At 36.6% G+C, this 26,052-nt stretch overlaps 1 long non-coding RNA gene across 1 annotated transcript; it reads left to right on the top strand.

The window, feature by feature from the left end:
* Window positions 1-6,802: 6,802 nt before the first annotated feature.
* On the top strand, window positions 6,803-24,312 carry LOC141554867 (uncharacterized). Its single transcript, XR_012485989.1, has 3 exons — window positions 6,803-6,902; window positions 11,096-11,190; window positions 24,237-24,312. It is a non-coding gene; the product is annotated as an uncharacterized LOC141554867 (long non-coding RNA).
* The last annotated feature ends 1,740 nt before the right edge of the window (window positions 24,313-26,052 follow it).

Genomic DNA, 26,052 nt, shown 5'->3' on the forward strand with positions numbered 1-26,052 from the left:
AGTGTAGATGAGTCCTTAGTACCAAACACAGTACATGGTATACAATAAGTGCTTAATAAATACTGTTGATTTATTGATCCTAGTGATAATATACCTGGAGATCTTTTTGTACCATATATATGTAATATATATATACATGTATATATACATATATACATGTATATATATATATGCTTGTATATACACATTATGTATATTTGGGACAAGAATTATGATTAATTTTTATAGGATACCTTCACTGTATCACTACCTCTAAGATGGAATCATTGGAACATTAAATAACTTACTGAGAGAAAAATAGCTAGTACATGTAAGAGGTAAGTCTTGAACTTGGGTCTTCTTGACTCTAAGGTTGATTATCTATTATGCAACACTACTTTTTTTTTTTTTTTTTTTTTTTACCATGTAGACATAATTTATCTCAATTAGCCATATTGTCTATAGATTCCTAAACACAGTGCTTTATGCATGTGGTGGAACTCAGCTTTACCTCTTGTATTCCTTTGGTTAAAGCATAAATAGGGGGAAATGACATGGGAAATTGAAAAGGAAAATGGGATGCTTGTTCTGAAATCTTGTGAGGCTCTTAGAAAGGATGTACTTTTCTTGAGAGCACATATAAAGTGTGAGTAAACTCTTTGTTGTTTACAGAAGCTTCCTGTCTTTGGAGATGGTTCTGAGCAGTCTCCTAATGAACAGAAGGACATGGCTACTGGGTTTTAGTTGGCTAGTGAACTTGAACAGTGACATTCCTCTAGGAGTTGTCAAATTCTTCTCAGTTACAGGGTTGGGGGGCACTCAGTTGCCATCTCAGACAATATACTTTAGTAAAAGGACTCTTAGCTTCTTTTATGCCATAGACCATGTAGGCCCCTTTTTAAAAGTAAATTAAATACTTATGATTGCAGGGAAAGTTGTCAATATATTAAGAAACTAGGTTAAGAACACCTGCTCTAGTGAGAAGAACATTAGCCAGGAAATCAGGAGAACTGAATTTTAGTCAAATCGTTAACTAACATAGTATTGAACAAGGCTTTTACTTAATTGTCTCAGTTTCTCCACTTGTAAAATTTAAGATATTAAAGCCTTATATTACCTCTCTTGTAAGATCACTGCCAAAATAAAATGAGAAAATAATAGGTACAAAAGTTCTGAAAAATAAATACATGCATTTTTATGACCTAAATCTTTCACAAAGTTTGTGAACTTTGACATTGTGAAAGCAAAGGCTGGTTTTGGGTCAGCTGTCTTCTTGGCTTTGGGTTTGACTTGCTCTGAAGCCTTTAACATGTTCCTGGGCCTGTGGCATGTATTGAACGGGGTCTACATTCCATCCATGGCTTAAATGAACTAGATTTAGGAAGGGCCAGTGTTGCAGATCCACTTATTTGGCTAGATCAGGAGTTCTTAACTTGGAGTCTACAAATCACTGGAGTCAATTCCAGGAAGACCAATGAACTTGGATAGGAAAAAAACAATTATATCTTTGTTTTCACTAATCTTTGTCTCCCTTTGTACTACTGTGCCTTTTATTTTGTGTATTTAAAAACATTATTTTGGGCAGGGGTCTATACTATAGGTTTGACTGGACTGCCCAAAGGCAGTTTAAGAAGTCATATCTAAATCATTGCATTATGCAGAATGTTGATTAGAAGACTCCACTATCCTTTGGGAAGATGGCTTATCCCCAGCCTTACTTTCTAGACTAGAACATTTGGGGAATGAGCTTTAGGGATTATTTGGATACAGTACTCCTGCTTATTAGTCACTTGACTTCTGGCATACTCAATAGGGTCTTTGATTGATGCTGCTTATCTCATGTATGCTGATAAATGTGAAAAAATGTGGTGAAACTCTTTTCCTTATCAGCTTTCTTTTTTCCTCTTTAAAACTGACAAAAGGTATTTGCAAGGAAGATGGTTAATTAGTAATTGAGAACAGAGGACCAGTTTTATCATAGTCTGTGTCAAGCCTCTCCACTGGCATCTGACTAGGTCTTAGGGTACTGAGAGTGCCAATTTTTATCCATTATTTTTCCTATTACAGCTTATTCTTTTTCACATTAGGGTCAGACAGAGGTTGGCTTTAGTCTTGTTCATGAAGACGAATAGCAGTGAATTCTGATAAGTCTGGGATAGTCATAATTTCATTATTGAAATGTATTAATAATACCCACTTGTGGGCTTTGGAGCCCTGGAAGAATCTGAGAATGGAGGTGGAGAGAGGGGAAGACCTGCAATTTAATCAGTGTGGGAAGTTTATAGTGTGGAAACTCCCTCTACTAACACAAAACATGTACAGTCAGTGGGGAAGCTCCCCCTACCAATGCAGATCTTGCTAGTGTGCAACTCAATAGCATCATAGAAACTTAGCCATCTGGAGGCACTGACAGGCTAAGTGAATTTCCCATGGTCACACGTCGAATCTGTGTAAGGGTAGGACTTGAACCCCACCTCTTTCTGCCAAGATTAATTCCCTTTCCTCTATGCCATGCTTCTTCTCCTTAGACTTTCCCTTTATGTAAAGCAAACGACATTTGAGCTTAGAGGAACAGCAGGCATTGCTTTTCATTTGGGTAAATTCTTAATTTTTCTTTGCTATGTGCTGTTTTTCTTCCCAATGGAAAATTTCAGGGGATGGCACTAAAAGGCAAGCTTACTATTTATTGTCAGTGCCTAGCACATTTTTTTCCCCCAAGACATCCAGATTCTCTGCAGGTGTCATTTTCTACCTGATCCTGAGTTCAACCCTTTGGGAAATAGCATTAATTTTCTCTCCATGAAAGGGTTTTTTAAGCAAATTATTGCTTCAGTGTGCCAAATATCTACCTGAATGATGTAGCATTGAAAAGTACTTCATTTCCTTCCCAGAAAACTTCACTTACAGAAGACTCTGGTTCAACAATTATTTCCTTGGCTTTATAAATAGCTCCCCTGCAAACTTCTTCAGACAATAAACTGGCCAGTATCATCTTTGGTTACTCTTTTCTAATTTCTGGAGGAAGACTTCTTATAACATTGTCGTATTGTGTCTTCTAGGTCTATTTATGGAGTTATATAGCTCATCCATGGATTAAGATTTTATTTTATTTTTAAAAGATCAGTTCACAGTTCTTTACACCAGTTCCCAGTGTAATTATGACAGCACTCTTAGCGTTATTAATCCTTGTACTGAATTGTGCATGGGTCTATTCCTAATCTTTTGGTTCAGGGTGAGTCTTCATGTTCCCCAAAGATTCCTTTAATTCAAATAGTTTTAGCAAACTTCTGTTGAATACAAAACACTATGCTAGGTGCTAGGTGGTACAGTAGATATAGTGTTGAACTTTGAGTCAGGAAGGCCTGAGTTTAAATCTGTGAGATTCTGGACAAGTTTCTTGCCTCAATTTTCTCATCTGTAAAATGAGGATAACAATAGCATTTACTAGTGTTGTGAGGATCAAATGTCATGACATTTGTAAAATGCCTGGCATGATGTTTGTCACATTGTATGTGATATGTAAATGTTATCTATGGCTAGCCATTATGCTAGATGCAAGAGATATGAAGATACAAACAAAACTATTCCTGCCCTATCTTTTACTGATGGGGTATACGGTATATAATGTGCACACATAAATTCACACTATGTAATTTGAGGAAAAGAGAGATTAACTACTGGAGACATCAGGGAATCTTTTTGAAGGTGGTGGCACTGGAACTGAGCCTTGACAAAAAGATGAGTATTGAGAGAATATGACTTGAAGAATGTATGTTCCAGACATGGAAGATGACCTGTTTAAATACACGGAGGCAGGAGATAGGCTGATGAGTGTAGGAGTTTAATGAATGAAGTCATAGAAGTAATTTGAGAGGAATATGAAAAAGGAAAATGGCAGAAGCTTTTCAGTATTTGGCTGAAGAACTTGTATTTTATTTAGAAACAACTAGAAGCCACACAAACCTTTTGGGCATGAAAGTGACAGAGTCAGAACTATCTTAGGGAGATTATTTTGACAGTTGGTAGAAGTGAAACGAGAAGCAAAATGAGCAATTAGAAAGCTATCACCAGAGTCCAGAAGAGAAGTGATGAGGGTCTGAATTAGTTTTATCCTTGAGTAGAGATAAGGATAATTCAATAGCAGTAGTGTATCAAAGTTAGATATTGAAGGGATTTACATGCTACAGTGAGAAAGAGCACTGGGTCTTGAATCAGAGGGCCTGGGTTCTAGCTTCACTTTTGACATTTTATGTAACTCTGGGTAATTTACTTTACTTTAATCGTCCCAATTTTTCTCAGCTGTAAATTGAGGGGATTAGCTGCTAAGGCTCTTTCCTTTTCTGAGTCTATGATCCAATGAACAACAAATTTTTCTTTGTGTATCCCTCATAGTGCAGTGATATATGTAAGAACAGCACTCTCATCCCATACTACTAGGGTAAATATTCAATTAAGATGTAATAATATTCCTGAGATGAATAGGCTACCTTGTCTTCTAGTACCACAGTTTTTTGGGGATTGGATACATTTATCAGTAAGTAGAGGCCAACTAAATGGTAAAATAGTTGGAGTACCAGACTTGGAGTCAAAGAACACTCAACTTAAATTTGGCCTCAGACACTAGCTGTGTAATGCTGGGCAAGTCACTTAACCCTGTTAACTTCTTTCCTCATCTATAAAATGATTTGGAGAAAGAAATGGCAAACCTCTATGGTATCTGTCAAGAAAACTCCAAATGAATACAAAAAGTTAGACATAACTGAAAAATTCCTGAAAATAAAGGAGAATGTTATCATGGGCCTTGTGGTTTCATTTACTTAAAAAAAATCTCTCCTGGCTGCAGGATCAGAACTTACCAGTAATGGTGGTGAAATGGGATGGAGATGTCATGGTGACAAATGGTGGCGTGAGATACTTGGCCTTCACTCCTTCCTTTACAAGGCGATCCATGTTAGGTGTGTCAACATCCTGATCATAGTTCCAGCGAAACCCGTCGAAAGAAATCACAAGCAACTTATTAAAGGTTCTCTCTGGGAGAGAATCCTGTCCTGGGACAGGATGGCAGGCAGCGTGGCTCAGCAGAATAAGCAGAAGAGGAAGACTTCTGGGTACCTCCATGTCTTGAGAGCTTAGACACAGTGACAATGTTAGACCTAGTATAGTACTTCTATCTCCCCCTTTTTTATCAGAGGTTGAACAAAGTCCAAGTTGATAATGCTAGTTCAATTTAATAAACATTAATTTCCTATTTTGTGTAGGGCACTAGACTAGGAATTGATGATATAAGAAAAAAAATGAAATAATCTCTGACCTTAATGCACTTGTATTTTCCTGAGATATCCAACAAAAACATGGATAAATAAATGTAAAGATGTATCCTGGATACTAACTTGATAACCAATTCTGCTAAAAGGAAATAATCTCAGATACTGCCTAGCCCATGGGCTTTCTCTTTGGCAGAAAGTAGTGCCAAGTTAGAATTATTTCTCTTTGGCAGAACTACAAAGAAATTTGAAGAGGGTGAAGGCCCACTTGAAGACTCAGGAAAGACTTCCTAGAGAAGGTGGAAGCTATTCGGAGCATTGAAAGAAATCTGGAATGCTAAGTCGTAGAGTTGAGGTTTGGGGTATCCCAGGTATGAGGTACAGCCACAAAAAGAGTAGACAGTGGGAGATAGAGGAATGGGTCTAGACTGAAACTGATATTTCTTTTTTTATGAATCTGATTTCATTGGTATGGTGAAATTCTTGTGAAGAACTCTCTTTACATCTACAGGCATCTTGGTATCTATTGTGTAATTTATAATCTTAAAGGATTGCTTAAAGGAACTGAGACATTAAGCTCAAAGAATTGTTGATAAGGATAAGGATCAGAAGTCTTGATTCTTGCCATCTTTTTCAAACATGGTTTTCCTTTTTTTTTTTTTTTTTTGGTTTCTTACATGTCATTCTCCATCAATGACTATACCCCATAAAAATAATTTACTTGCAGTTATAATAATAATTAATATTTATGTAAGTGCCTTAAAGTTTTCAAGACATTTTACATGTGTGGTTTTTTTTTAATGTGGTTTTCTTTGATCCTTCCAACAATCCTGTGAGCCAAGTGCTAATATCTTCATTTTGCAGATGAGGAAATTGAGCTTAGAGAGATTAAGTGACTTACTGCTCAATGTCACACAGCTAAGTAAATATTTGAGGTTATATTTGAATTCAGGTCTTCCTGACTCCAAGTCCAGAATTCTATCCACTGTGCCACATTGGTCATAAGAAGAAATACCTAACCACCCAAATTCCTTCTCTTCCTGCCTATCTGGCCTCTCTTTCCTCTAAAATCACTAATATAAAAGAACCAAAATGTGCCTTTTTGGAGAAAATAAAAAGGAAGTGCTCTGGCTTTGCAGTGTTATTTGAAAATAGTCCAGTGACCTGTACCTGTGTCTTTTGAAAGTGCTGAAAACCAGTTAAGCCGAAGGGAAAAAAGAGAAGCATGTATGAATATGTTGCTCTACACAAGTGTTCTTCAATAATTTCTGTCTTCCCTATTAGGCAATAGGCAACTAGAAAGTGAATCCTATCTTATCATATCATATCTTCTATTTCCTCCCATAATAGGACATTCCACATGAATGACCAATGGTCAATGGAAAATTCCCAGGGTTCCCTTCTTTGATCACCTGGGGATCTATGTGACTTACTGGAGCCAGACTGACTCATAAACTACCACACCTATCCTGAAGGGAAGGGAAGGGCAAAAGACTTGGTAGCAACCCATTGAGTGAGAGTACCAGTGATATAAACATAGGAGAAGCTACAGAGAAGAAGACATTCCAGAGACCGCTGCTTGATAAGCAGAACAGAATCCTGGGAGAGGAAGTTGAGGGACCAGGGCTACAATGAGGAAGTTTCAGTATAGAGCTCCAGGTACATAAGACCTTCTGGGAAGAAGATTCCCTTTGTTCTGAACTCACTCAGACACACACTCAGCGCTGGCATTTTATTTATTTATTTTAAACTTAAATGCAAAATAGAAAAAGAAAAAAAAAAAAACTTAAGGCTGTTGATTTCTTACTCTGTATATCTCTTCCCTTTCTGCTTTCTTATGAAAAGTTACTTCTGTTTCATTAAATTTTATTTTTGCCTTTCTGTTTATCTTATCTTTAAAGTTGGTTTTCAAGAGAAATGTGGTTAACCATTGCATTACTGATCTAAATGCTTCATTATTCAAATGTAGCAGAGAGGTACTGTGGGAATGGAATGCCTAAGAAGAGATTAGAGAAATAAATGTAATGACAATATATATATATTGATCAGAATAGTTTTCTGGACTATGGGCTGTATCCAAGGGAATTATTGATTCAATTTTTCAGCTTCCTAGAGCAAAGAGAGAAAGGTAAACCCAGATTTTTCTAGTCAAATAGATTAGCAGCTTTGGCTAAAGGAAGCTACATTAAAGTTGGCTAGTATGAGAGCTAGGTCCTAGCCACTTATTCTTACTAGTATTATTATTTTTTCTTCAAGTTTTCTTAACAGGAAAAATCCAGTCATGCCTTAGAAAAGAAGATGATAGCGTGATTATGGAGTAATTGCTGCCCAGTGAAAATATTTGGGGAAGAATGAGACCACATATAAGGATGGGAGCTGATAATAGAGTGTAATGATTCTATCCAGCTGGCCTCCTACCATGATTATTCTACTTATAACCTCCCACAATACTTATTTCAATTCAATAGCCCTTAAGTGCCTACTATGTAAAATTCTGAGGATTTTTTCGTTTGGTCCAGATAGATGATTTAATTTTTATAGGGGAATTTCCATCAAAAGAACTTCCTCTACCAATACAAATGGGCAACTGTTCTGCCCATTATCACATCATATTTTCGGTTTCCTCCCATGATAGGACATTCCACATGAATGACCAATGGTCAATGGAAAATTCACAGGGTTCTCTTCTTTGATCACCTGGGGATCTATGTGATGAGGAAATTGAGCTTAGAGAGATTGAGTGACTTACTGCTTATAGTAATTTATAGTTTTAGACAATTACTCAGAGGTTAAGACATTACAGAGGTAAATTATAATTGAGAGGTTACTGTGCAATGAGCAGGTCAGGGTCATGCAGTCAGACTATGTCAAAGACAAGACTTGAACACAAGTCTTCCTTACTCTGAGGCTATTCCTTTATCCCATTATAACAGATTGCCTTTGTGCTTCTATGACAGATTCTGGGAATACCAAAGATAAAAATGAAGATTTCCCTGCTCTCAAGGAACATTAAAGAATATAAAATTCTGTATAAAATGCCTGTTCCTAGAGACTTCATGACTTACTAATTTAGAAAGATGTTACAGCTCATTTTCTAACTCTATCCTGAGATGTGAAGACAGTCTTAGAAGATTACTTGCAGCTCATTTTCTTCTTTATTTCTACTCATATTCTTTTTCAGGGATGTGTGTGTGTGTGTGTGTGTGTGTGTGTGTGTGTGTACACATGCATGCCTAGGAGGAGGTAGGCAAAGAGAAGACAAGGGGAAACTTTAAAAGCATTAAATGTTTCCTTTTAAGCTAAGGCTGTAGTCATCAAAATCTTTCTTCTTGATTTTATTCAGATATGCAGACAGTACTGGCCATAATTTTAAGGAACAGAAACTGTTCCATTCTCTGTTGATATCACTTCAGGTGTTTTTTGGGGATGATGGTGGAGAATCTAGACCTGGGATTTCATCAGTCTAGGTAGGATACATGATAAGGAAACTCCTATAAATGCAGATCAGCAACTGCTCTACAATTTATTATCCTCAAGGGGGGGGGGGGAGGAGGACACCATTGATGAGTTAAGTGATTTGTCCAAGTTTACAGTTATTATTTGTCAAGGAGGACCTGAACTTAGATCTTCTTGATTCTGAGACCAGCTGCCTATGCACTATACCCTATTATCTTTCATAGGTTATTGATAGTATTCAGACCAGAAACCTAGATAAAAGAGATTTATTGGGTTGCACTAGCCTCAGAATTTGCCAGTTTTGAGAACTCAGAGATCTAATTGTCTGTTCAGGAGAGGGAAATTCCTCCTCTTGGAGAGAAGAATATTGCCCACGGGGACTCATCATGGCAAGGAATATTAGTAAAGGATTAAATTCTTGATGTAGAGGAGCAAGGGATCAGGATTGCATATTCTGCTATTACAGTCTTCCTGGCTTTGACTCCTGTCTGATCTGACTTTGAATAGTCAGATCTTACTTACTCTCTTAACTCCTTTCCTGACCCACTGATTACTTCAGGGATGATTAGACTCCCTTACACATACAATCTATATTCCAGCCAAACTGACCTTACTTGTTATTCCCTGTGTATAACAGCTCATCTCCCATAATTGTACCTTTATACAGGTTACCTCCCTTTTTAGGCTGGGGGGTTAAGTGACTTGCCCAGGGTCACACAGCTAGGAAGTGTTAAGTGTCTAAAGACCATATTTGAACTCAGGTCCTCCTGAATTCAAGGCTGGTGCTCTATCCACTGCGCCACCTAGCTGCCCCGGATATTCACTTCTAATTTAAGCTGCCATTACTTACATATTGCCCCTCTTCCTCTAGCAAAAAGGCTTACATTAAGTGATTAATAAAATTTTTTGACTTGTTAGGTACAATGTTAGCCAAATAGAAATCTTTCCATTGCTCTTTCTGCTAGTCAGAATAGTAGGGTTTTGTGTTTGCTTCAAGATGTCTCATTTAAGAGAGATTTTTGCAGACCAGCATGGAGTAAGAAAAGGGTAACTAGAATAGTGAGAAGTCTGGAAATTATGTCTGAAAGAACTTGTGGAATTGAGTAAGAGGAAGAGAAGACTAAGAAGAAATGATAACAATCTTCAAAAACCTAAAATCCTATTATGTCCAAAGAGTGTTTTGTGATGTTTGTGATTTAGTTTGGATTGCTTCAAAGAGAAATAGTTTTGGTGAATGGACACTGAAGGCAGCATGGGGTCTTAAGTGGTCTTAAAGTGAGGACATATGAATTTGACTCTATCACTTACTAGCTATGACAGTGGGCAAGACATTCTTTCTCTATGATCTCCAGTTTCCTCATCTGTAAAATGTAATAATAAAATGTAAAAAAATAATAATAAAAAATGTATTACTTATCTCATAGGCTTTTGTGAAGAAATTCTTTTGTAAATATTGTTTGTTCTTGAAAAGGACCATGATATCAGGGAGATAATGCCATGATATGCAAATGAGTTGGATTTAAGTGAGGGAGAACTGTACAAGATCACCTTCCTCACTTTCCCCTCCAGAGCTCTCTGAGTCCAGTGGCAAAATATAGATCAAGAGACTGGAGATGTAAATGTTAAAGTAGAAAGAAAGCACATTGAGACATTTCTGCAAACCTTAAACAAAGTAGTGGAGCAATTAGGTGGAGGTGCCTTAATGCCCAGAGTGCATGCCCTGGAGTCAGATTCATCTTTCTGAGTTCAAATTTGCCTTCAGACTTACTAGCTGTGTGATCCTGGGTAAGACATTTAACTCTGTTTACTTTAGTTTCCTCATGTGTAAAATGAACTGGAGAAGGGAAGGGCAAACCACTCCAGTATTTCTGCCAAGAAAATTCCAAATGTAAGTCACAGAGTCAAACATGAACGAAAAGACTGAATAACAACAACAAAAAGAAGGCAGAGTGTTACAGAGGAAAGAATGTTGGCTCTTTAGTCAGAAGACCCAGGTTCAAATCCCATCTTTTCATTTGTTTACCTCTATGATCTTGGGCAAATCACTAACCTTCCTAGACCTTAGTTTCCTCATATAGAAAATGAAGGAATTAGACTATGTGGCCCCTGATTTTTCTTCTAACCTTAGATCTATGTTCTAAAACTGTTGTGATTATTATTAGTGCTATTTAATATGTACTGTATAATATGCCATATTATATAGTTTTATAACATATATTATGTGTAATGTTCTTGGTTCGGTCTGGCCTGTAACAATTATGTGTAAGTATTTATAATAAAATAAATGTTCACCATACTTTCCAGAAGTTATAAATGAGAGCTGTACTGGAAGTCTAAGGGTCCTTCTACCAAGAATTGTTGAGTAATGTACATGTTCCCATCGTTTTATTTGGCAGGAAATGTCGAACACAACCCAGAAATGTATAGGCTTATCACTGCGCTTTCTTGAAAGTCCTTATTTTGGCCACTTTGTTTCCCTCGAGAGTTCCAGGTAACATTGTTGACTCTATCTCAATACTGCAGTCTACCAGAAACGTTATAGCTAAGTTCTTTCACTTTTCTTTGTGACCCCATTTAGGATTTTCTTGGCAAAGATACTGGAATGGTTTATCATTTCCTGCTCCAGCAGAAATACCCCCCATGGGCTAAATTCTTTTTAATAAGCAAGGTGCTGCTCCTGAGGCAGAAGTCATATGCTGAAGCTTCAGCTTGATCTTTCAGTTTTGTGCTTCATATTTCTGAACCTCATTTGGGCCTGAGCTTCATTTAAGCCAAGTCAACATCCTAAAGATTAATTACATTAGAAGGGTGAGTGTGCGGTTCTCGTTAGATATTAGGGAATCTGGTATTCACAATGTGTTGCTCTCTTCCTCCCTCATGGGTGAATGTAAGGTTCCCATCCTAGATGGCATTGGATGAACCCCCTAAATGTGTACCTATGTCTGTATCTTACTTGTTTAAGCTTCATAAATTCTATTGGAATTATCATGGATGGGTTAAATGTTCTTGTTTGGAATCTCCTATTAAATTGTCAAAGAAATGTCTTATTCCTGGGCTTACTTCAAGGCTCAGAAAATTGCCTTCATTATTAGGGGACTTCTGCTTGAGGCTTAGAGCTAGACATTTTATAATGAAGAGGGAATGGATTGAAGATAACTGAATATTTTACATCTCTCACAAAAAAGTGTTACTTATATAGTTTAATTTTGCTAGAGTCAGATTAAATATTGGACTAAAGTCCAGTGACTCAAACAAATTAATTTTTTCCCAACTAGATTCTTTGTTAAGATGATATTATCCCAGAGTGAAAAGTCAGACACTTGCAATGGCAACCTACCTTCAATTTTTTAAAAATTATTTTTAGAGTTGATGGAAGGGACCAACAATGGCTTGTTCTCTATGAAATTTTCAGTAGTTCATTGACACTTGTGGGGATATAGTCTAGGGAAACTCTTTTAAAAAAAGGCTTTATTGATGCATAAAAATACCATTGTTGTCATTTGACAATGAGCAAATGGCTTATTAGTCCAAACAAATCCCTAATTAGGCAGCTAGGTAATATAGTAGATAAATACTAGACATGGAGTCAGGAAGACTTTGGTTCAAACCCTGCTTCAAACACTCAGAAAGTAGTGTGACTATCTCTCTTAGCTTCACTTTTCTCATATATGAAATGGGTGTAACACCTATCTTACAGGATTGTTCTGAGGATCAAGAAATAATATATTCAAGCACATTGGAAAACTTAAAATACCATGTAAATATTAGTTATTATGATTAAGTGGTGAGATTTTAGCAAGCATAGAGGTTCTATATCATGGAGGTACCTTGTCGTCTCTCTCTCTAGCATAGAACCCTCTCTTGTAACAAAGAATACCTGTAAGTAAAACAAACCACAGATTGGTCACATCTAATAATCTATGCATCATTGTGTATCTATAATCCACTATCCCTCTACTAAGAGGGAGTGGGTAGGCATTCTTTAGCACTAAACTTCTAAAGTCACATTTTCACCTTCTGATACTGTTTTCTATATATATTGTGAACATTGTTTTCTTTGCTCATCATATAAGACTTTAAAATCATCCTGCAGATCTTTGGCTCAGGAAACTAGTAGCTGATGCTTTTGACATCACTTCTTAGTCACCTGAATATAAGGATATGATACTTGACCAGGGGAATTCTGTGGGTAATTCAGTCAAGGGATCTTTCCTCATCTGAATCAACCTGTGATGTAATTTAAGTAACTGAAAACATGGCTTATCAAGTTTGAATTCAGTAATTACGGTGCCCAAAGATCCAAACTGTCTGCAAATTCGTTATATGGGTGAGCCTCTTAGTTCTAGGAATCTAAGGTGCAAGAATTTTCAGACAGGTATTAGAGGGCAAGAAACTTCAAGAGAGCTTTTCTATTCCCAGTTGAGTAAATTTATAGATAACATGGCAGGCAGATCTTGAGAATAGCAAATACAGGGAAAAGTAGTGGTGTTAGGAAGATGAGAAGGTCAATAATTAAGGGTACGGCTGTTCCAGGAGAGGAGAAAGAAGAAAATTAAACTGCCAGCCATGAATAATGAGAAATCTTTGATGGAATTAGTGGTGGGGAACAGATACTTAATGCTTTCCTATTTCCCTCCTAGTCAAACATTTTAACTTGGAATAGACAGGCAAAAAAGCAAGTGTCTTGAGGATTCCATCTCTCAAAGTCTGAGAAGCAAGGGAAAGAAACAGGAGAATTTCAGAGTAGGTGCCAGATGAGAGAAAGAGCCATGTGGTTTTTAACATTGGATGGAACAAGAATTGGAGCTTTTTCTGGTCATGGAGTGAAGGACTCTGGAATTAGAGGAATTTACTCTTCTGGGGCAATCACCTATTCTCTAATGACTTTGGGAATAATTTGTGGAGAAAGGCTTCCTGGACTGGAGAAAATAAATTGGCACTTGTCAGGTGTTTTGGTTTGGAAAACACGAAATTCTTTATAGGCATCATGCTTATTAACTTGCTTTATTATTATTATTATTATTATTTTATAATTTTAGCACAATATTATGAAAAGTTACAAGATAAATTATAATAATGATATCCATTACTTGGCTGATCTCCATCAATAATCTTCAAAATAGTAGATTGTGTCTGTTTTGACATTTTTGTTTTCAACATAATGGTTCATTTATTTAACTTATGGTAGTTATCTTCATTAGGGGTTGTTAGCTTGTCAAGGTAGCAGGTTTAATCCTTTATTTGCAAGGCAAATGTTTTAAAATTATACCCCTTTGTTTTGTGAAAAAGACAATTAGGACAGTTAAACGAATGGTTCTGTGAACTATAGATTCACTTACATGTTGTAATTACTGGAAACTTCATTGGTGTACCTAATGTCTTTGAAACACATTAAAAATCATCGAAGCTATACACATTTGAAAATTTTTATTGGACTCCATTTTGTTTCAAGATGGCAAGTTAAATGACAAATCAAATTAATGATGTTACCTTCACATACTTTAGTGGCATTTACAATTTCATGAAAATTAGTCAATTCTCTCCAAAATTGATATGGAGCATAATAATTACTATTTATATAATGCTTTTTAAACCAACAAGATACATTATTTAGTTTAATACTTATAAAAAGTCTCCTACTAGGTCCTATGGACATTTTTATTCTTATTTTACATCTAAGCATTCACACTGAGCCTCAAAGTCTTAAGACTTGTTTGAACCCAGTTCTCATCCAACTCCAGGTACCTAGTATGGCCACATTACTGGATAAACAAATAAATACAAAAAACAGCAAGTAAACTGAGTTCAGAGACCTCACTTTGTTATGTCAACATGTTAAGTTGAGAATTGAAGTATCAATCCAAGTGTAATCTACTGTAATTTGCTGTTTGTTGATTGATAGTAATGACATGCTATTTCTATATAGAGAGATCATAAAACATGTGACTATAAGCTAGGCAATATATATTATTATTATCTGAGTTCAAAGATGATAGGGCATTGATGTCACTGTTACTTGTTTGTATAAGCAGGTGTGGCAAACTCCCCCCCCCCAAATAAAAAAAACCCAAGTATCATTTTTTAGTTTGTGGCTGACACTGCTATTTTGGGGGTTTGTTAATGTTAGTTCTTTTCCTTCATATTGAAGGCTGATTGTTATCTTGTTATTTACTTAGAGTTCCCCTTGTTCAGCCAATTCTGGGGGCTGTACACTGGCGCTGTTCTTATATATTAGCAGAACAGGGGTTTGCCTATGTGATTTTATTTCAGGTAATGGAGAAAAGAGTCTTGTCCCAAGTAGAATTGCCATACTCTCTGAAATTCCACTAATCTGGAATATTCATTTGCACAATAAGTTAGCTACTTTTAAAATGTATTTGCTTCAGGAAGAATCAAGGGGGATTATTTTTACCTCAGTATGGATTTAAATTTTTAAAAAAATTTTCAGTTCTAAATTCCTTCCCTTCTCCATCTTTTCCCTGCTTATTGAAAAGGCAAGAAATATCCATATCCATAATACAAATAAAGTCAGGCAAAACATATTTCCACATTATCCATGTTGCAAAAAACAAAAACAAAACAAAATTCAGAAAAAAAAAGAAAAAAATATGCTTCAATCTGGATTCAGAGCCTTTAGATCTTTATTTGTAGCATTTTTCATCATGGATTATTTTAATCAGATTTTCTCCTAATGCCTCTTTGAGATTTCCATTGAGGTATCATGAGTTTTGTTAGAGGGAAAGAGAAATAATTTTATTATATTGGACATTTTTTCAGGGCCCTGGAGTGAATGGTAGTGGTTAGGCATTTCATCTGTTTGAGAAATTGGTAAGAGCATTTGAATGCCTAGAAAGCTACAATGTTTAGAGAACCCTGGATGTGGAGTCAGGAAAATCTGAGTTCAAATTCTGATACTTATCACCTGGACAACTTGGGCAAGTCAATTAACCTAGCCTAAATTTTCTTATGTGTAAAATGGGGATAATAATAATTTCTTTTTCCCCAGGGTTGTTGGGAGGATGAAGTGAGATATATGTAAAGTGCTTTGCATAAGTTAAAGCTTTGTATAAATGTTAATTGCTCATCCTTAACATTTATTGGATTACTTGCCATATAGGGGAGGAGGTGGAGAGAAGGGGGGGGGGAATTTGGGACACAAGATTTTGCAAGAGTTAATGTTGAAAAATTATCCATGCATATGTTTTGAAAATAAAAAGCTTTAATAAAAAATAAATGTTAGTTGTTATTGTTATCTAAGAAGGATCCACAAAGGGAGATGGGAAACAATCAAAAATTAACTTTTCCAATCACCATAATTTTGCCAAAAGCTTGATCCTTCCTGCTTCTAAGTTTTCCTAGTTATTAAATGGTAATTTACTACTATTACTGATATTGCTACCACTACTACCTTTTATGTAGTAATTGACATTTTATATATAATATTTAATTAAATAAATAATTGATATATTAATATATTTTATAACGAATTTATATATCTATATATTATAGAATTGGTTTTGATACATACAAAAAGTTGTGAAATAGATAAAATGAGAAATTTTAATCTGTTTTTAAGAGATGAGGAAATTCAGCATCACATAGATTAAATGACTTTTCCTCTATTTCTCTTACCTTGTCCTACCTGCTTTGTTTGGAGACTATCCTTCTCTGGTCCCCAGTTTTCCCATCTGTAAAATGAGATGATTGGGCTGGACATCTCTGAGATTCCTTTTATTTCCATGCTTCTATATTGCCAGAAGGTTGGAATTACTGAGGAATCACTTTGAAGGATAGAGGAGAAGAATGATCAGTGGTCCCTGAAGAGTTAAGAAGAAATCCAGATAGTTTCTCTGGAAAGCAAATAAAAATAAATCAAAATAAAAGAAAACATCAGAGAAAATAGTTGATAAGTAGGAATGACTTTGTGAATTTGCCAGGAGATGGCTAGGGCTCTTTAAAATAATAAATGTCTCTATCTGTAAGAAAACTAAACTAGCTGACCAATATGTATGTCTGAGGACCAAATTACCCACTGAAACCAGCCAAGAGCATTCTCTATTTATTAGGATATATTACCTTTTTTGATGAAAAAGTATAACATTAACGAAAGCATAGAAGGCAAGGTCAGCTGTGGAGGGGGGCATTCCCTGAGGCCAAAGTCTCTAGGTCCTCTAAAACAAAAGTTGAATAGTAACCAGATCACTTTGTATCAGTGTGCTGTGTGAGTTGCGGTCTCAGAAGCTCATTCAGCAGACTCCATTAATGACCTCTACAGACTTTTCCTAGTGGACCTGCAGTGGCAAGTAATGTGCTAGAAAGGTCCAGTTAGGACTTGAAAGTCTCCTTATATTCCCTCCAAATGAGACTCAATCCTGCACTTTGAAATTGTTTTCAATACCTGTCAACATTAGCCCTTCAGCCTCAGTGGAAATAGGGTTGTTTATACATCACTGTCAAGAAGAATGGAGAGCACACCAGTCTCTGTCAACAAAAAACATGGCACAAGAAGAGTAAGATGAAACATCAATGTGGATTATGAATGATTCTTACAATTTATGTACCGATCCTAAAAGCGAGAAGGGGTGGGAAGAGGAGGAGGGAATGTAGTAAGCCTTAGAGAGATGTGTTTAGAATAATACCAAACTAAGTCAGGGTATCTCCCAAAAGTAGATAAAAAATAGTCTCCTGTCATGGCCCAAAGGTTTGAAGGACTGTGGACAAGATGGACTGAAATCCAGCCAGTAAACAACTGCAAAAGACTAAGTATCATTGAGTGTTGTTGATAAACTTAATGAGACAGGGAGCATGCTCTGAGAATGGGCAGTATTGATTCTGAGGAAGAAATAAAGTGGGCCAAACAAGTCTTGACAATTCAGAGGCATGCTACATTTTATTTAAAGTACTTCTGTCCAGTGTATATATATTTGTAAATCTGTGTAGTGTGAGTGTGATGGCTCTTGTGTAAACCATAGTGCCAAGAAAAAGAAGAAATCTTTCCCAGCTCAGATACTTATTTACTTGGGGGTACTGACTTCTCGGTGCCTTGAGATCGCTGGTGGAGAACTGAGTACAGGTGAAGCCGCCAATGGGCTTCTTCTGGATTTAGATATGGATTAGAGGGAAAAGGGGGTGAGGATTGGAGAAGAGTTGCATTTTGAAAAAAGTTCTCTTTTATAATAATCACTAAAAATTTCGTGCATTTTCAAGTTTGCAAAATACTCTACAAATATGATTTATTTTATCCTTATGAAAATCTTGAGAAGTAGGTCATATCATTATCCCCATTTTATAGGTGAAGAAACAGAGGCTGAAAGAAAATAAGAGCCTTGACTAGGTTCTCACAGGTAGTGTCAGAAGTAGAATTCAGACTCAGATCTAATGCACTTAAAGGCCAGCAGTTCAGTAACTTTTCCACTTGTCATTTTCTTTTTAAACAGTTGTCTTGAATGATAGAATGGAGATCTACTAAGGATTTATTTTTATTTTTTGGTCTTTGTATTCCAAGTCCCAGGACATAGAAGATGGTTATAAATGCTTGCTAAATTGAACTGAATTGAATAAAACATTAAAAGGGGAAGAGAGGGAGAGAAGAAATAAAAGGGCATATTGAATAATTCACATATTTTAGGGTCCATTAAATTTGCCGCCCATTCTAGTAGTCCTTTCTAGAGAGTCCTTATTTTTATTTCCTCCTTTTAAAATTGGATCACCTGACTTCCATTTTCTTGTTCAGGGCTACAATTTGATTCCTGTTCTTTTGCAAACATTTTTCTTTTCTTTTTTTCTTCTTTCTTTTGACTCTTAGAAAAATTGGACCTATAAATTGAATCTGCCTCCAGGCAGCTTTAACTTGCATGACCAGCACTTACTCAGCAGATAACCACAGGCTTCATTAACCTTGGCAAATTCTCAAGAGTTGTATTTTTAGACATAGGGGTATATGAATTATTTTTTGATAATTTCTTGAGCAGGTTTGGAGCTGAATCTTTCCTTTCCCCACTTTTTTCTTCTTGAACAAACATGTTTGCTTTCCTATTCATAGAGTCTGTGTCCTTTAAAAATTTTTTTTAAACTTCTTTGTTAAGACATTTTGTCCATCTTCATCAGTTTTTGCAAATAGATATGTGCATTTGGTGGCCAAGGGACAGTTTCACATCATGAAACACCTTCAATAAGATGAAGACTGTTACTACAAATAGAGTTGGTTACTCATCGCATCTACAGAGAATTTCATTAATTTGTTTGTTTATCTGATAGTGGAAAACTATAGTATGATATAGCTTGGCTAGTATGTTGTTGAGTACTAGGAATACAAAGAAAAGTAAAAGACAATTCCTGTTCTCAGAGAGCTTACAGTCTCATGGTGGGGGGGACAACATGCAAACAATAGTGTAAAAGACAAACTAAGTACAGGTTAAGGAACAGAGAGGAGGCGTTCTGAAAAGTTTTCTGCACAAGGTGGATTTTTAGTTGGAACTTAAAGGGAACTGGGGGAGTCAGAAAACAGAGATGGGGGTAGGGTCCTCCCTTTTTTCTCCCTCCCTCCCTGGGAAAGAACATTTCATGTATAGGGGATAGCCAGAGAAAGTGTCCTTGAGTGGAAAGCTGAGATAATTCTAATTTTGTAGACAAAATCCCCAAATATCATAGTTTGGGGAAAGTTGGCCTTTTCTCTATCATGTGGTATAAATGTATAGACTTTGGCTGATTTGGTATCATAGGGAATCTCTAGTATTTGCTTGATCTAATATTCACTGTAAAGACAGGTTCAGAAAACCATCAAGTTTAAATCTATCCCTTGCTTGTTACCTCCTTTATCCTGTACTAAATATCAATGCTGCTGCTGCTGATATAGGAGCATAAGACAGGGCAAGATTAGAATTAAGAGAATTTGGAAGAAGAAAAAATCACATACATCAGGGACAGTTCTGGGAAGATTGCCTGGTGTTATTAACAAAAGAGGCAGCCAAGTGCATAGAAAGAAGCCTGTGAAGAGAGTAAGTAAGGAGATGGGAGAGAGGAGGGAGATACAGTGATAAGGAAAGTCTATCACAAACAACAGCATGGTACTTCAATCCAAAAACACTTGCAGAGTGCAGACTAGTGACAAAGCACTGGGTTAAGTACTGTGAGATATGCAGAAAAAGTATAAATTAGATAGTTCCAATGTAGCAGTCTAGTTGGAGAGACAAGGTAAGTACATGTGAAAGAATTCACTGAGCTCCTTGTCCAGTGGTAGAGGGGAGGGCATTAATGTCAGTGCTTTGGGAACAAAGGGAACATAGCAGGACTCTCATGGAGACTCTTTCATCATTATTCCTTACAGGGACTCTGTAAGCTCCAAGATGTTCTTTCTGTAGAGTCACAGCATCATGTTTTAAGCAGTGCAACACATGGTAGATAAAGGCAAAATGGCAGAGAGCTACCATGTTTAAAACAGATATGTTTACTTCCAAATGATGACTTAATTAAACAAATAATGGGCTACAGGTAACTGAGGTTGATTATAATTAATACAAGGAAGTACATGATTAATGAGAAGTGAGAGGGAGATTAAGCATTTGTGCCAGACATACACTAACTACTGGGGATTTAAATACAAATAAACAGTAGAGTGACTGCCTTTGAGTATTCTAACTTCTAATGGGAGAAGTCAAGACATAAAATGGATTTGAGAAACTGGGAAGAGAGTTGTAAAGTGTAAAAACATCTGGGAAAAGACAGCAAGGATTGGTTCCAGAAGATCATCTTCTTGAGCTACTATCAGAGCTTTTACTCCTCAGGTGCTGGAGTTCCAAGTTCCAAGATGGAGAAGGATGGGTGGATGAGTGGGGACTGATAGGTATAATGAAAACAACATAGCATAAAGATGATTGGAAAAGGGTGTGGAGTCCTATTTCTCGAAAGAAAGGGCAAAAGTTCATCCAACAATACAGATAATAAATGTTTTGGAATTTGGTTGAGGAAGGGAGTACATATTGTATCCATGTAGTGATCACTTTGTATTAGGAAATGTTTAACAACAGGCCTTTTGGAGGAAAATGTACATAGTATACATTTTTAAGCTTAATCTGTTATCAACATTTTCTCCATCACTTGCTTAATTCTAGACAACCACCAAAATTATAAAATTCTGATTTATAGCATATAGTTATAGCATAACAAAGAGATATAAGTACTCTCACTAAAAATTTAACAGTTGATTCTTCAAAGTCACAATGAGCCAACTATAGCATACCATCACTCCAGGACAATAGTTCTTTAGACTTTTAAAAAATATTTATATATACAGTGACAAGCACAGTGTCTGGCATATAAAAGAACAGTCACTAGCATTTATTAAGCACTTACTATGTGCTGTGCTTAATAAAGGCTCATTGAATTGAATTGAATTTTGGCTTGAGTGGTCAGAATAAATTTAACAACAGAGATAAGATGGGATTTAAAGGTTAATCAAAATTTGATGGGCAGAGATGGAAAAGAAAGGCATTGCAGTTTGAGGAAATGTAATATGTGAAGTGTGGATATGGTAAGTTTAAGACCTAGTTAGGGGACAGTGGGTGATCCAGATGAAAAGGAGTGGGGAAATCACACAGGGAAGAATTTCATCTGCAAAGGCAGATTGGGGCCAAGAAGTGGAGGGTTTGGAATGCCAAGTGAAGGGTATACTGTTTAGCATCAGGAAAATTGGATCAGGCCTTTGATTTCTGAATAGGGAGAGTTTGTGAAGAATGTAACAACAATATGAAAAGTTTAAGGATTCTAAACCTCTTTTAAAGCAGGTTAAGTATCCATTAATGATGCTCTTAATTATCTATAACAATAGTAACAGAGACAATAATGAATAATATTTTATATACCCATACCTTACATACATTAGATATTCTCAGTCAATCTATCAAAGCTTAAAACTGTGCTAAGACTTTTGGGACACTATACACACATATACATATACATATATGCCCTTATAAATATGTATATGTATATATGTTTGGACTCTGTGTAGAGTAAGTGCAGAGCACTGTCCTAGGCAATGGAGAGAGATACAAAATATATCTAAAATGTAGTCCTTATTCTCTAGGAATTTACCACTTAGTAGCTGTAATTCAATCAACAATCAATCAGCATTCATTAAGTGTTGACTATGTGCTGGATACCTTGTGCTAGATGCTGAGATGTAAACACAAAAGTGAGATGGTACCTACCTTCAAGGGCTTTACATTCTATGAAATCTTTTATGAAAGCTGTGTGACTTTGGGCTTGTTGCCTCAAAAAAAGTTACAAAACAAAGTATTATGTGAAATATAAAGGGAAGATGGCTGCTAACCTAGGAGAATCAGGAAAGCCTTTCTAGAAAAGACAATTTTTTTTTCAACAAGTTTGATCACAGAAAGGGAAATATATAAATAAATGAAATGGCGGCTGTCTTCAAGTACTTGTAGGAATGCCATCTGGTAGAAAGGTTCAACTTTGTTCTGTGGGGCACGGGGAGACGTAAGTAGACCCAGAGGTAGAAATTACAAGGGGGTCAAAGAATTGTTCCAGTCTCAGGAATGGTCATCAATGCCTTCTGCTACCTATATAGCTATTTTCTCATATTTCTCCTTGTCATCAACTGTGGCTGACCTCTTTCTTGTGGAGGTTCCTGTTCACAGGTTTGAGTAAATTCTCAATTTGCCAACCTTTGGGTCTCAGTAATGATATTTCCTGGTGATGCATCATCACAGGATTTTCATGTTGATTTTTAACCTATGATCTTGTTTCTGTCCCAGTCCCTTCCAGATTCTGTCTTCATATTTTAATTTTGTATTTGTATCCTCAGGCCATTCTCCCAAGAGTAGACTTTTTTCCAAAAGGATTGAGTTAAATGACTACTAAAGAACTGAAATAATTTCTCGAGTATCACCAAGAACTCTCTTTTTTCCTTTCAATTACATTAAATTTAGAAGATCCACTCTTGAATTCTTATTAAATTTTAAAGCCCAAGTCACTGCCACCTCTTACAGTAAAGCTTTTCAGACTCTTAGTTGATAGTACCTTCCCCCTCATATCTCACATAGGTAAGATCAGCTAAATTTAATCTTGTTCAAAATTCAGATGGGCAGAGTAGCTAGTGTAGTGAAAAGAACTGAAGATCCTTCATTGGTGGATCTCTTTGGATCTCTTTGACTCTTCTTCTCAATAAACTTTAAGCCTGATCTTAGATCTATTCTTTTCTTTCTTTCTCTCTCTTCCCCACCCATATCTTATCCTTTTAATGTTTTATTAAAATATTAACATAAAGAGGTATGGGAAGAAAATTGAACTCTGTATAGAAACTGATCTGAATGCTATCTATGCCTCTGTGTGATTCTGGATAAATCCCATGCTTCCTCTTTGTGACCTTCTGCAGGTCATGTATTCTTTCTGGGACTCAGTTTCCTCATCTGTAAAATGAGGGGATGGGAATAGATCACTTCTATAATCCCTTGCAGCTCCAGAACTATGAGTCCATAGATATCAATATAAACAACAGAACTCTTGTAGTAACTATTTCCACTTAAATTAATTGATTTAAACACACAAAACATCATAACAATTTTTTGTATACTTCCCCTAAGAGCTCATTAGGATTCTCTGTACAGTCATTCTTGTTCATTTTTCCCTCTCCTATTGTTGGAGTGAAAATATACTCTATTCTTTGGGTTCTGCTTTCCCCCTTTGTATTATTTTATTGAAGTTTTTCCAGATTTCTTGGTATTTTTCCTATAGGTTGATCTTTATTGCATTAATATAACACACACACACACACACACACACACACACACACACACACACACACACACACACTTTTAATCAGGCCCCTATTATTGGACACCAGGCCTGTACATCTGATACTTGGATTCTTGTATGAGGACCTTCTCTATTTCCCTATGACGATTCCATTTGTGCTTCTTTCTTCAAACTCACTGATGCCTTCAGTCTTTAATGAAGGAAAACTGAGCGAGGATATGCATTTCTAAAACCATTCACTGTAATCTATTCATTCTGCCCTCCATGGTTTCTGCGTCACAGGCAGGGAGACTCTCTTTGATGACTACTGAGCTGTCCTTTACATTATTCATACATCTTTTTATATCACCTACTTTGGCACCCGATGGGGACAAACAAATATTACAAACAAGGCACCAATGAAAAAGAATGTGTAATCAGTCTTTAAAAATTCCTTCTACTCTGCCAAGCTCTCACATGTGATGGTGGAATACTAGCAGCTGGCTAGTCCCACTGGCTTGATGACTTGCTTTTGTAAAAGTGATTGCTGTTTGATGATTCTTCATATACTGTAGCCTGGTCTCCATAAAGGTAACAGGCTTTACGATTCCTGCCAGATTCTTATATATATTTAGGGGCTGACTGTATAAATTGAACAACAAATGCTATAGAGCTGGAAGACTTTGGCTTAAGATAAGGGGGAATGGGGATCTAGTTCTTGTTCTGCACTAATTACATTCATGTTGCCAAATATAACACTTTACCTCTCTTTTGGCATTGCATTAGATGGAGAATGGCTCAACAAACTGGTAGAAGAATGTGAGGGGGCAGTCCTGAGCTGTAAGAAATGAGGATGATGAAGGCACAGGAAGACTTCTATGAACTATTGCAAAGTGGAAATGAGGAGAACTAGGAAAACAACATTTACAATGACTACAACAATGTAAATAAAAACAATAAAAACCAAATGATACTGTGCAATTGTAATGACAAATTTTGAATCTAGAGAAGAGACCAAAAAAAGTACCTCCCTTCTCTGCAGAGGAAGGAGATTGAGGATGTGGAATGTCCCACATAGTGTCTGATTCAGGTGACATATTGGTTAGCTTTGTTGAAATGCTTCCCTTTCCTTTTTTATATTCAAAATTTTTTGTTGCAAAGGATGAACATTTGGGGAGGGTGGAGGGATAAGGATAATTCGGAACTAAAAGTGATAGAAAAGCAAAAGATATAATGAAAATTTAAAATTAAAAAAGTAAAAAGATAAGATTTGAACAAGGCATTCTTTTATGCTTGCTTTTTAAAGCTAAGATGTGGGACAGCAGCTAATGCTTGTCTGATCTACATCTATCTCCAGTGATCCAGGATGTTCAGATAGAGCATCCTCCATCTAGACAGGGCCAGTGCCTCCAGCTTATCCCTGGGGCTGATATAAGATAAGACAGCTTTCAAAAAAAGTCAAAGGTCTAAGAATGGTGTAGAAGCCAGCTCTGATTCTACGCTAAGAAGAGTATATTCCAGTCTATGATGAATTACTCTAAAGATAATGCATGAAAAACATTTTGTATGCATAAAACACTAAACTTATCATTATTAGTAGTAATAATTCTAAGGATAGACAGTATTGTCTAATGGAAAGAGACTTAGGAAGACTTGAGCTCAAGATCTACCTCTGACATACTGGCTGTGTGACTCTGGACAAGTCTGTTGGCCTGCTAGGGATCCACAGAGCTCTTTAAGACCATAAGTTGAGAATCAGGCAATCAAGAAATATCTATTAAATGTCTACTATGTGATAGGCACATGTTGTGACCACATTAGTACCCTAGATACCTTAGAATTAGCCGGAGTCAGGATAAGCAAAAGTCTTTATTCTTGGTCTTTTGGGGTCGCCATCAGGGGATTAGATATAGGAATCTCCACACCTTTCTCTCTCTCCACTTGTCCTATTTACTCCACCCTCAGATCTCTCTCCCTTTCTCTCTCCACACCCTCAGATGGAGCCAGCACAGAATAATTGAGCAGGATCATCCTCCAAGCAGAGTATTAATAGAGTATTGTCCAATTGGTAATTAGCCTCAAGTGCTCCCTTTAAGTGCATCTACTCAGTTCTAGCCCTTTACAGGTGTCTACTAAGCACTGGAGATACAACGAGAGGCCATATAAAACCAATAACCAGTCCCTACTCTTAAGGAACTGACAATCTAATAAAAGAAAACACATACCCTCCCCCCACCCCCCGCCCCACAATGAAAAACTGAAGATAATCTAGAGAGAGAAAGTACTAGGATTAAAGGTCATCAGGAAAGGGCATCTACTTGCAGAAGATGGGATTTTAATTTGGGAGGCCAGAAGATAGGAATGGCAAGAGAGCATATCTGGATCTACATTGGTGGAGAGTTTCCTCAGCTAGAGTTCTTTACATCAAAGAAATCACAGATGGAGTCCTAACCTTCCTGCTAGTCTTCTCTTACTGAGACCTAACTTCTCATTGTTCTCCACCACGAATGCCCTCAACTCTGATATAAGGTGTCAGGAAGCCAATTTCTGGCTTATGGAGAGAGTTTCAAGGGCTTCAGAACCACATTTGTGATTAGGATGG

The sequence above is a fragment of the Sminthopsis crassicaudata genome, chromosome 1 (assembly GCF_048593235.1).
Source record: "Sminthopsis crassicaudata isolate SCR6 chromosome 1, ASM4859323v1, whole genome shotgun sequence".
Lineage (NCBI taxonomy): Eukaryota > Metazoa > Chordata > Mammalia > Dasyuromorphia > Dasyuridae > Sminthopsis > Sminthopsis crassicaudata.